We start from the raw sequence: 8,354 nt of genomic DNA, 5'->3' as shown, positions 1-8,354 counted from the left end.
ATAAAAGATTATCACAAAATATTTTCATAATCAATTGGCTCATCGCATAACTAAACCACTAGTGCTTCATCAGAAGATGTATCTTTTAGAAATTTAATTAAATAAGTCATTTATAAAAAATTAAATAATTAATTGATTACTCAATAAATAATTAATCGATTAATCAATAAATAATTAATAGATGAAATGATTAATCAAGGAATCAAAAATAACCTTGATAGCCACATCACTTGGTCACTCATGTCCAAATATTAGCTTCCCAGCTCAAAAGGTGCCTGAGATATTGGCCAAATGAGAAAGAAAAGAAATAAATGATTAATAATGAAAATAAATAAATAATAATAATAAAAAAATTAAATTATTAATCAATTTGGTCAGAGAACACATAAACTACCACTATTTCATCAGAATCTGTAACTTTAAAAAAAAAAAATTTTTTGTCATTGATCGAATAATTAAATAATTAATCGATTAATTGATTAATTTATAAATCAAAAATATAATTTGCAGCCAAATCACCTGGTCATTGGCATGTCCAAATATCAGCTTCCTAACTCAAAAGGTGCCTGAGTTAATGGTCATGTGGAAGTGTAACTCAGTGTAACTTATTAATTGGCACTGGTAACTTATTAATTAACACTGGTAACGAAGCAGATACATTTTACCTGCAAACACTGTGAAAGACGAGTTCATAAATGACTGTCAGGAATGTGCCCGAACATGATAATCTCTTGTCCACCTGGTCACAGCCCCAGGCTGGAGCACCCCTCGCAGCAGGAGGGGAGCGAGCTGATGCCAGGACTTGGTGCATGCATGACCTCGGGGCATTAGCGGAGAAAGGATTAAGATTCAGCGGACAGGGGATTAACTCCAGTTTTGTCCATATAAACCAGAGCAAACATTGAGTCGGGAGGACTTGTGACCAGGAGCTCTGACCAACGGGAGTGGCGGAGGAACATCGGCCGAACGAGAAGGACCATGCAGTAAAAGAGTTAACCTGGTCCATTGAATTATGCAGTATTATTTGGTAAATGGAATAAAGTGAATAACCAGTTAATAAACCAAGACCTTTTGTAAAACCTGTGTCCGGTCATTGGAGTCTTGAGTCCCCCGCTACAAATTCTCTTACAGTCAGAAGAGAAAGGAAATTTGATTAATTAAATAAGTACTTAATTAATCACTAATAATTAAATAACTCCACAATTTATTGATTAATCAAAAAAAAAATACTGTTTTTGACAAAGGACTTGTTCACTATTGTGCCGAAATTTCAGCTTCCTAGCTCAAAGGATGGCTGAGATATCGCCCAGACAAACAAACAAGAAAACAAGAAAGAAAGCAAGAAACCAGAGTGAAAACTGAGTACTCCCTTTCAGCGTGCGTCACTGCCGAGCCCCCTTTGGTGCACGGCAATGACGATTTGCAATGCCTGGAGATGGCATAGGAAAGGAGCGGTGGACAACAAGTACAAATACATTCAAAGTACACCGCCCCATGCCAAATAATTAAATATGCTGCAGCGCGGCATTGCCGGGGCGCCTCCGGCGCCCCGGCAATACCGCAGTGCAGCTCATTGAGGCTGCATTGGGAGTGAAAGGTGTACACTAATTGATTGATTAATTGTATAATTAAAATCAATAAAAGATTATCACAAAATATTTTCATAATCAATTGGCTAATCGCATAACTAAACCACTAGTGCTTCATCCGAAGATGTATCTTTTAGAAATTTAATTAAATAAGTCATTTATAAAAAATTAAATAATTAATTGATTACTCAATAAATAATTAATCGATTAATCAATAAATAATTAATAGATGAAATGATTAATCAATAAATCAAAAATATCCTTGATCACTCATGTCCAAATATTAGCTTCCCAGTTCAAAAGGTGCCTGAGATATTGGCCAAATGAGAAAGAAAATAAATAAATGATTAATAATGAAAATAAATAAATAATAATCATAAAAAAATTAAATTATTAATCAATTTGGTCAGAGAACACATAAAATACCACTATTTCATCAGAATCTGTAACTTAAAAAAAAAAAAAAAATTCTCATTAATCGAATAATTAAATAATTAATCGATTAATTGATTAATTAATAAATCAAAAATATCCTTCGCAGCCAAATCACCTGGTCATTGGCATGTCCAAATATCAGCTTCCTAACTCAAAAGGTGCCTGAGTTAATGGTCAGAAGAGAAAGGAAATTTGATTAATTAAATAAATACTTAATTAATCGCTAATAATTAAATAACTCCTCAATTTATTGATTAATCAAAAAAAATATATATCGTTTTTGACAAAGGACTTGCTCACTATTGTGCTGAAATTTCAGCTTCCTAGCTCAAAGGATGGCTGAGATATCGTCCGGACAACCAAGAAACAAGAAAACAAGAAAGAAAACAAACAAGTACACATACATTCAAAGTACACTGCCCCCATGCCAAATAATTAAATATCCTACAGCGCGGCATTACCGGGGCGCCTCTGGCGACCGGCAATACCGCAGTGCAGCTCATTGAGGCTGCATTGGGAGGGAGAGGTGTACACTCATTGATTGATTAATTGTATAATTAAAATCAATAAAAGATTATCACAAAATATTTTCATAATCAATTGGCTAATCGCATAACTAAACCACTAGTGCTTCATCCGAAGATGTATCTTTTAGAAATTTAATTAAATAAGTCATTTATAAAAAATTAAATAATTAATTGATTACTCAATAAATAATTAATCGATTAATCAATAAATAATTAATAGATGAAATGATTAATCAATAAATCAAAAATATCCTTGATAGCCACATCACTTGGTCACTCATGTCCAAATATTAGCTTCCCAGCTCAAAAGGTGCCTGAGATATTGGCCAAATGAGAAAGAAAATAAATAAATGATTAATAATGAAAATAAATAAATAATAATCATAAAAAAATTAAATTATTAATCAATTTGGTCAGAGAACACATAAACTACCACTATTTCATCAGAATCTGTAAGTAAAAAAAAATTTTTTTTAATGTCATTAATCAAATAATTAAATAATTAATCGATTAATTGATTAATTAATAAATCAAAAATATTCTTTGCAGCCAAATCACCTGGTAATTGGCATGTCCAAATATCAGCTTCCTAACTCAAAAGGTGCCTCAGTTAATGGTCAGAAGAGAAAGGAAATTTGATTAATTAAATAAGTACTTAATTAATCGCTAATAATTAAATAACTCCTCAATTTATTGATTAATCAAAAAAAAAAATACCGTTTTTGACAAAGGACTTGCTCACTATTGTGCCGAAATTTCAGCTTCCTAGCTCAAAGGATGGCTGAGATATCGTCCGGACAACCAAGAAACAATAAAACAAGAAAGAAAACAAACAAGTACACATACATTCAAAGTACACCGCCCCCATGCCAAATAATTAAATATGCTACAGCGCGGCATTGCCGGGGCGCCTCCGGCGCCCGGCAATACCGCAGTGCAGCTCATAGAGACTGTATTGGGAGGGAGAGGTGCACAATGCACTTTGGCGTCCGTTGATGCTGCACTGCGTGCATTGTGTACAAATGCACTTATGAGGTAAATGTGCACAAATAATACTTCTGAGAGTGACATCGGCGGGCAACTAAAGTGCCCGCCGATGTCACCATGTGGCACCTTGAAACAGAATTGGGAGGGGCTGTTGTACAAAAAAGACCACAACGATTTGGTATTATATTTATTGAAATGACGTAAGTTGGCAAATTGTCCACATTTTCAATGCATAGCAAAATGACTCATATGTTCACCCATAGAGCATAATAAACAGGAGTGAAACAAGTATAGATAACAGGTAACAATGTAGCAAACACAGATAACAGGTAACAGCATACGCAATACCTCTTAGTAGGTATTGGAGGAACATACTGCTATTGGAGGAATCTACCAAACCTCTCTCTAGCATGCAAAAATGGTCATAAATTCAAACAATTCCAGAACCATGGTGGTATCATCAAGAATCACAGACTGTGTTTCGAAACATTTTTGTTTTAGAGCAACTTCTCTCTGTCCATCATGTACAATATTGGTATAAACACATTCAGTTTCTTAATCCTCTTCAAACATTTACTTTCTACATAACTCACAACCCTTTACTTTCCACATAACAACAACTATATAACTGGTAGAAAATCATACTGATGTAGCTTTGTGGTCACCATGAAAAATAGTAAAGCAACGAAAAACAAATGTAAAGGGAAATGAAGGACCCAATAGGATATGGTCTTGTTGTCCTCCATTTATATATTATGTAACTGCTTTGAAAGCTTGTTGGTACAACCACATTCACTTTCTTACTCCTCTTCAAACATTGACTTTGTCTTTCCTTGCTGTAACTCCTTCACTGGTAGAAAATCGCACTGATGTAGCTTTGTGGTCACTATAAAAATTAGTGAAGCAACTAGAAACAAATGTAAAGGGAAATTTCGAATCCAATAGGATATGGTCTAGTTGTCCTCCATTTATATGTGTCATGGCTTTCAAAGCTTGAACACACCCAGTACTTTCACAAATGTACTTCAAATGATCTTCCTTATGTGTAAGACCTGAGAGAGTATCCATATTGAAGTCACCCATTATAATCTTTGCATTTGAATTGCATTCAGTTGCTCCAATGAAGTTTGTAAGATCTGCGAGATCACTTCTTTCATATTTTGGGTGAAGGTAGAGGAACATAATTAAGGCTACATTTAACTTACATATGATTATTTGACCTTTTCCTGAAGCTAGTTTAAAGCCTGAGCATGAAAGCCAAACTAAATCTGTATTCTTTTTCTTGTAAATGACTAATCCCATTGATTTCGACGGAACATCGATTCTTTCAACTATTTCGAAATCTTCAAGTGCAATCATTGAATTGTCTACATCAGGTCCTAGTTTGGTCTCAGCTTTGCACAATAAATCAGAAAACCCTAAATTATTATCTTTTCTTAAACATTCAAGATGATCAGCATTTTGCAAACCGTTAATATTGATATATGAAACCTTGTAATCAGTTAACACCATATCATCCTTTGAGCACTCGAATGCCTTCTCATCCAAAAATTTGGGTGAACATTCATGAACAGCAGATGCTTCCAGTCGAGCTAATTCTTGTTTTACAGATGGATGACAATAAATATAACCTCTTTGAAAATTCTTAAGAAACACACCTTCTAAAGTTCTTGACCGACTGACAGCAACAAAGAAACAACCATGTTGTCTTGTAAAACTTTGACATTTTGTTGTGTAGTCGACCATAACTCTGTCTCTCGTGATTCCTTGTGCTGCATTGCAGGTAATGGCATATGCAAGTACTAATGGATATTGAGTCCGCCGAAAACTTACTCTCTCTGTTGATTTTTTCCATGTTGCAATCTCCTTCAATGGCTTTATCGGTACTGCATACCTGTCTAGGCTACACTTAGCGTTGCAGATACTTATTGTCATGACACCGGTATCATCATCAAACCTACACCAAACAATGCTATTTTTGGTATCCACATCAACAACATAACCAAATGTGCCATTAGTTAGCTTGTCAACTTTATTGATGTTGCTTGTAATTTTAATAGGTGCACCACTCTTTAGGTGAAGAAGATTTGGAAGACCCTTGAGTTGTGTTTCGTTAGCTTTGCTGAGATCAGGCATAACATAACTTTTCTTACTTGGAATATCTTTTGCTGGTAAAATATACGAATCTCCATGTGGCCTCTGAATCTGTTCATCATTAAAAGCATCCTTGACCTGATGTGTTTTTGCAATCAAAACTTGCTTCCTATCTTTGTACCAAGCATTTTCATTTCTTGTTGGACATTCCTTAACCCGAGATTTGAGGACCTCTATGTCTTCATATTGTTACGGACACGACTTTGATGTTATGCTGGGCCGAGCGGAATGGCCGCCGTGTTCGCACAAGTTACCCGATTATACTCGAACGTTGACTAAGTCGCGCTATGCTAAATCAATTGAGGAAAGGACACAGCGGCTGGGTTAAAATGACACGACACCAGGGGTACGGTTCTCAAGACCTCCGGAGGAGGTTATAATATTGCGGAAGGTTAGATTACAAAGACAAGAGAGACAGCATAGAAAGGTGGGCACTTAAACACGGTCTTATCTTAGCCCCGACAGACGACAGATAAACGGGACAAGACTGACTCACACGGGGATTGATGGCAAGGAAGGCGGGTAGTCGATGGCTCAAGGTGCACTCTTGGCTCAGGGACAGAATCGACCCGGTCCGGTCCAGAGATGCGGGAGGTCTCACAGCGCTCGGAGGTGGCGTCTGGTTCTCCTTCGTGGCTGAGGCGCATCTGACGTCACGTCCGGTCAGTCGCTGCGTATATCCGGCGGGGAGTGACACGCCCTCGGCTCGTTAGCGCCGCCCCAGATGGAATCGGCCCGTTGCTTCTTATTGGGTGCGGGGGTTACCGGGCTCCGCCCTTGACGAGGGGCCGACAGGCAGCCCCTGCGTGGTAACCCCGTCGGCGCACATGGGTAATGGCGGCTAACCGAGCCGGAGTGAGGACGCACACTGCACTCCCCGCGCGCTGTTGTGGTAGTTGTTGTTGTAGTTGTGGTTGTTGTGGTTTCATGAGGAAGATGGGAGGAGGTATGGGGAGGTCCTAAACTCACTACTGGTGCCATACAATCACATTCTGGTGCAACGAAGAGTCAGAATTAATGGAAACGAGTCCTTAACTGACATAGACTAAGAATAACTAGCAAGATGTCCGAAAGTTGTCTACGTGAGATGCGGTGGACCTGGGCACGACATTTAATGGGGGAAAAGGGGGAAGGTCGGTTCTACAGAGTGTTATTTACAGGCAATGGGACTAGGGAATGGGGGATTGGGGATAGTTGGGGAGTATTGGGGAAATAGGGGAATATTTACAAGCGGATATGGAGGCCAAGTCCCATATCCGCAACAATATGTTACTTCGACCCTACCTATACGTGTCTGAAGTTCAGAGAAAGCAATGTCATCTTTAGATCTCATTTTCTGAGTTAGCATATACATTCTGATGTATCGTTTCCATGTATTCACAGCTGTAAAATTTGCACGTGCTCTGATTGTCGGTGTTTCAAATATTCGCTTGTCTAGAACAGGTGGTAGTTGTAATAAATCACCAGCTATTATTATGCTCAAACCTGCAAATGGTCCATCTTGTTTTCCAAGAATCTGTTCCAACCTTTGATTTATCTTGAAAAACAAATTACTTCCCACCATACTTATTTCATCAATAATTATTATCTTTACTTGCAAGAAGTCGTTTGCAAGCTTGGCCTCACTTGAAAAGTTCAGAAGTCGTTCAAAGTTTTCACCACCCATCATTTTCAACTTCCCATGGATTGTATCCCCTGATTTCAGGTGCTTGGCTGCAGCAGCTGTTGGTGACATGACCAATAGGAGCTCCTTGTTTAGATCTACACCTGATTTCATGTGTTTCACCCACAGTGCTTGAATGAGTGTATTGATCAGGTACGTTTTTCCAGTCCCAGGATCACCACTGATGTACAAGCTGAACTGTTGATCATCTGGCATCTCAATCAAGTCATCAAATATTTTACGTTGTTGCTGATTTAAAGAGGTGATGTTTTTGTTTAGCTTTCGTCTTTCTTCAATATTGACTGATTTTCGATCATAAATCCTTGATGCCTTTTTCATAAAATCAAGAATTTCCTCATTTGTTGTTGTTTCTTCTTCAACATATTCACTTGGTTCCTCTACTTCATCATCGTCAGTCATATCAAAATTCTCAAGCTCAACCAAGAGGTCCTTATTTGATTCAAATTCCTTCCGCTTATTATCAACCTCTTCGTGAACATCTCGGTATTTACTAACTATGCTGTTATAATCATGTATTTCAGCAACTTCATTTCGGAAGGGACAGAAAAGCATCATTAGTGCCTTCATGTAAGAACTCTCATCATCACTGCTAAGGAAGTATCTTATGATAGCCCTTCTCTTTCGCTTTCTGAGTGTCCCCATGTTGTTCATTAACACAAGAATGCCAGCATGTGATTCACATTTTTCATCCTCAACATCAGAATTATCATCTTCCGGAATATTGTCCAAGTTATTGTCTTTCTTGTTACCCTGATTATAAATGTCATAGTCACTTGTGAACTCTGCCAAGGTCAATTTGTCAAGTGATGCTGGCCTGTTTTCATAATATTGCACGATATTTGGGTAGAATATGTCGTCATTGTCACCAAGATCTTCAATGTTTCCTTTTAGCAGGCCGTCTCTTTTAGCAGGTGGAGCAGTGTTTATAAACTTCTGTTTCCTTGAGAAGGCACACATTTTGTATCCAAAAAGACGGTA

The sequence above is a fragment of the Myxine glutinosa genome, unplaced genomic scaffold (assembly GCF_964187855.1).
Source record: "Myxine glutinosa unplaced genomic scaffold, kmMyxGlut1.1 SCAFFOLD_1500, whole genome shotgun sequence".
NCBI classification, from domain to species: domain Eukaryota; kingdom Metazoa; phylum Chordata; class Myxini; order Myxiniformes; family Myxinidae; genus Myxine; species Myxine glutinosa.
This window is presented reverse-complemented; position numbering follows the sequence as displayed.